Here is a 4,688-nt window from a genome sequence, read left to right as displayed (position 1 = left end):
ATGTGATGTTGTACCTGAGGAAAGTCTGGATTGTCTTCAGTGTTCAGCTCCTCTCAGCCTCTGAAGATGCAGATTGTTCTCCATGAAGAGCCCCACAGCACCACTGCAGCTCCTGAAGCCTGTTCAGTGTTTAGCTTGGTCCTGTTCAGCACTGCAGCCTCCATGGTGGTGAACTGGAGACCTGCAGGAACGTCTGCCTGCAGCTCTGATCAGATGCTTGTGAATGGCTCAAGATGATGTCACAAACCTAAAAAAAATAAATGCACAAATTTAATTCAGTATGGAGATGGCTWCAAGTGAYCWTTARAATATTCAATATATAGAAAACAACTGAAGTTATGAATACACGTTAATTTATTAACTACAAATTGTTGTACATCTAAGGTATATTTATTTAAAGCTGTGTTAACAATTATAAAACAATATAACTATATAATACTATGATTAAAAGCACAACTATATTATAGCACTACTATGATCAAAAGCATTACAAAAGTATTTTAGCTTTTTTCTTACCTGTTTTAATCCATGCTGGGTCAGATCCTGATGCTTTAAAAACGAGGCAATGAATCAAAACAAACCATTAGCCTTACTAAAAGCAGTTAGCTTAGCCTGTCGCTAATCCAGTTCTTGGCAAATAATGGAGTGTAAACTCTCCCTCTGTCTTTGTTCCGTTGCTTTTCATATCCAGCAGATCTGGTCCAAGCTCTTTAACTTTAAGCTTCTCCTGGTGTGTTCTGGTCTAAAACACTTTTTTGTTTTAAGAAACTCAGCTAAGTTGTTTAACGCCTCAATTTCTTGACATGTTAATGCTGTTTGCATCGTATCCAGTCTACACCAAACCACGCCCACATACACTGGCACTGGAGGCACGTTTTTGTAAGRRCACCCTAAATGGCTGAATCCTGTGGCTTTGGGCTGATCCTGYGCTGAACAGAATTAGCCCCAATGAGCCGCAAACCGAGGGGGCGTGGCGAGACGCATGTCAATCATTCTGAACCAGGACACACATTATATGAAAATGGGCTGTGAAAAGTTAGCCCTGCAGAACGGCCCTGGGATCTTCCCAGGTGGTTTTGGCACCAGTTTTCCTTGTAAATTTCACAAAATAAGATATATTATTTTTAAATTTTGTTTATTTTTAAGTTGTTATTTATAAATTGTATATAATTATATTATAATTTTACAATATTGTTTATTTTAACATTTTTATTGTGAACACCAGGGAGGGCTTAGCCCTACTAGCCCACTTATACCAGCCGTCACTGGCTGTTAGAGCTGCTAAGTCTGCTTTTTTATCTAATGTGGTTTTAAACAGTCACAGACCTCAGGTTCTTTTTAACCTTTTTAACTCTGTTGTGAATCCCTCTGATGCTGGTCATATTGTTGAATCTCCTGCACTGTGTGAAAAGTCTTTAAAGTTTTTTTTACTGAAAAAAATCTCTGCGCTGATGCCTTCCTCAGCTCAGTTTGATACAGACCCCTCTTCACCTTCTCCATCCTCAGCTGCCTTCCAACAGTTAGAGTTGGTGAATTTTGCTGTTTTAAAGGATGTTGTGCATCATATGCAGCCTTTTAATTCCCCTTTAAACAGTGTTCCCTCTCATCTGTTTAAGGACATTTTTCATATTCTTGATCCAATTGTTGTTGTTTTGATTAATATGTCCCTTTCATCAGGCTGTGTTCCAGCTGCTTTTAAACATGCTGTGGTACAGCCTCTTTTAAAGAAAAACAACCTCGACCCAGCAGTTTTATCAAACTACAGACCTATATCTAAGCTGCCTTTTTTGTCTAAGGTTTTAGAGAGTCGTTTTTAATCAGCTCCAGGGGTTTTTAACTATCAACAACATTGGTGGAAATTTTCAGTCAGGTTTTAAACCAGGTCACAGCACAGAGACGGCCCTTTTAAGAGTTTTTAATGATCTTCTTTTAACAGTTGATTCAGGAAGCTCTGCTGTTTTAGTGCTTTTAGACCTCTCTGCTGCCTTTTGATGCTGTGGACCATAACATTCTGTTGTCACGTCTTGAGCAGCTGCTTGGTATCAAAGGCACAGTTTTATCTTGGTTTGAATCTTATTTAACTAATAGGAGTTTTTCTGTTCACCTTGGTGAATGCTCTTCTTCAGCAGCTCCTCTGACTTGTGGGGTCCCCCAAGGGTCCATTTTAGGTCCACTTCTTTTTAATCTTTATATGTTGCCTTTGGGGTCCATTTTCAGAAAGCATAACATCACTTTCTATTGCTTTGCTGATGATATCCAGGTCTATATTGTCCATTAAGTTGAACAGAGACGCTCCATTGGAACCACTCTTCAGCTGTCTGAATGATATAAAAACCTGGCTAAAACTAAACTTTCTGAATCTAAATGTGAGTAAAACCGAAGTAATCACTTTTGGTAAAGTAAATTCAGATGACATTGGCCCTTTATTTTCATCCAGCCATTCTACTGTCAGGAATCTGGGTTTTCTCTTTGACGGTGCCTTTAAATTGGATAAACAGATTAATTCTGTTGTAAAGTCAAGTTTTTTCCAATAAAGACTAATTGCTAAGGTGAAATCGTATCTCCCCACTAAAGACCTTGAAAGGGTGATTCATGCTTTTATTACCACTCGCTTGGACTATTGTAATTCTTTGAATGCTGGCTTCGATAAATTATCTCTGCATCGCCTACAGACTGTCCAGAACGCAGCAGCTCATCTTTTAACAAGTACTAAAAAGCATGAACACATACTGTAAACCCGGTCCTGGCTTCTCTCCATTGGCTTCCTGTTCACCTGAGAATTGATTTTAAGATTTTAATGTTGGTTTTTAAAGTTTTTAATGGTCTGGCCCTGTCATATTTATGTGATCTTCTTAACATTTACACTCCAGTCAGAGCACTCAGGTCTATCAACCAGTTCCTGTTAGATGTCCATGGATCCAAACTGAAATCTTGAGGTGACCAGGCCTTTGCAATAGCTGCTCCAAAGCTGTGGAACAGTTTACCTCTTAATATTCGGTCAGCAGAGACTGTTGTGGCTTTTAAATCTTTGCTGAAGACCCATTTATTTTCTTTGGCTTATGTTTAAGATTTGGAGGTTCAGTTAGAGAAGGCCAGGCCAACCAGTAGATCGGGATCTACCGGTAGATCTTTAGCCTGTTAGCAGTAGCTTACAGAGCAATGGATCACGGAGCTTGTAGAACGCAACATGGTTTAACATTGCAGCCTTAAACGCACTCTTTGCAACGTCTGTTTAACATTGTATTCTTGAACACGCTCCAGTCTCATGAGTTTTGGGTGCTGTGAAACTGCACTCCGAACATGGTCTCGTGTGTTAAAACATGGCAGTGAGGCGGAAAAAAATGATGAACGAAAGACAGCTAAAAAGCAAATAAAAACATTATTTTCACCTGGAGTGGGAAGAGGACTCATATGTAATTTGAGCGCTGCCTTGGCTTGTCCAAAAAGGATAACGTGGAACAGCATTTCTTTCAGAAGAATGCGCATACGCTACGAGGCGGATTTCCCCTCCTAAGGTAAGGCTGCTAATGCAGCCCTATACCTGCCTCAACACGTCTTTCAGTGATGACGAAGTTATGAAAGAAGCGTGGCAGATGTGCTTTTCCATGATTTTAAAAATAAAAGTGAGATTGTGGCTGCTATAAAGACATGCAGTTGTCCACCAGGATGGATGGATGTGTCCAAATTCGTGTCCTTGTTTCAGTCTGGACTGCTCTGGGTTGAAAATTTGGTTTTGACTCTGCAAAATGACATTGGGATCAAATTCAGAGCAACAAGTCGCATGGATGGAGAGTTCTGGAGTCTGCTGTCAGAGGAGTCAGCTTTCTTTCACATGAAAATTATCAAGTCCAAGAACAGATCCACAAAGACTGATGATCATCTGGAGACCTGCCTGCGCCTCTTATCCACCTCATACTGCCTGCCTATGAGACCCCTGGCCTCCTCATAGTGTCAGAAGTTCCACTAAGGTAGATGTACATTTATTTTTATATAGCCTGCATAAAAAGCTGTCTCCTCTAGACTTGTCACAATGTGTCTGTATGTTGTTGTTTTATTTAAATTACATTTTAGACCAGACTAGTGTCTTATACAGTGAATGGCACCTTTGTGTTTGTTATTTATTTATTTTGCAGTTTGGGTGTGCCCTTGTTTTCTCTACCTAACGTGGCTGTGTGTGTGTCTTTTCTGATAGGTGGTGAACAGGTGGAAGGAACTCTTTAAATGGCCCTTTGGAGCCAGCAGTCTGGACCAGTGAGGGACTGAGCTCTTCAACACCTGCAGATGACACCATACTGCATGCTGCACAGAGATTGATGTTTGACATAGTTGTTGGAGATTTGTGAATCTGCATCATCGTTAGTCACTTTTTGTAATAGTATAAACGAGAGAGTTTTATATTGTGTGCTTTGACTTTAGTTTTTTGTTTTGTTTTTCCTCCCCTGTATGGAGAGAAAGAGAGGAGAGTTCTTTGAATAAATGGGAGACGAGTTCCCGTGCTCCAAAGTTATTTGACTCTGTGGTTCTCGCAGCAGACAGGTTTCCATCCATCATAGCTCACACGTTACAGGGAGTACTAATTGAATGAGGTAAAAAAAAAATCCTTTTTGTTCAAGCATCACTTTTCTGTTTCTCTGTCAGGAGTTAAAGATTTTATCTTTTCTTTTTTTTTTTGTAGGTAAATATATGGT

At 39.8% G+C, this 4,688-nt stretch overlaps 1 protein-coding gene across 1 annotated transcript in view; it reads right to left on the bottom strand.

The window, feature by feature from the left end:
- The window catches only part of plcxd1.1 (phosphatidylinositol-specific phospholipase C, X domain containing 1, tandem duplicate 1), a 21,363-nt gene that overhangs the window by 4,781 nt on the left and 11,894 nt on the right, over positions 1 to 4,688 (bottom strand). The window lies entirely within an intron of this gene.

This window comes from Austrofundulus limnaeus, unplaced genomic scaffold (assembly GCF_001266775.1).
Source record: "Austrofundulus limnaeus strain Quisiro unplaced genomic scaffold, Austrofundulus_limnaeus-1.0 Scaffold245, whole genome shotgun sequence".
Lineage (NCBI taxonomy): Eukaryota > Metazoa > Chordata > Actinopteri > Cyprinodontiformes > Rivulidae > Austrofundulus > Austrofundulus limnaeus.
The sequence above is the reverse complement of the archived record's forward strand: the minus strand, read 5'-3'. Positions and strand labels throughout refer to the sequence as shown.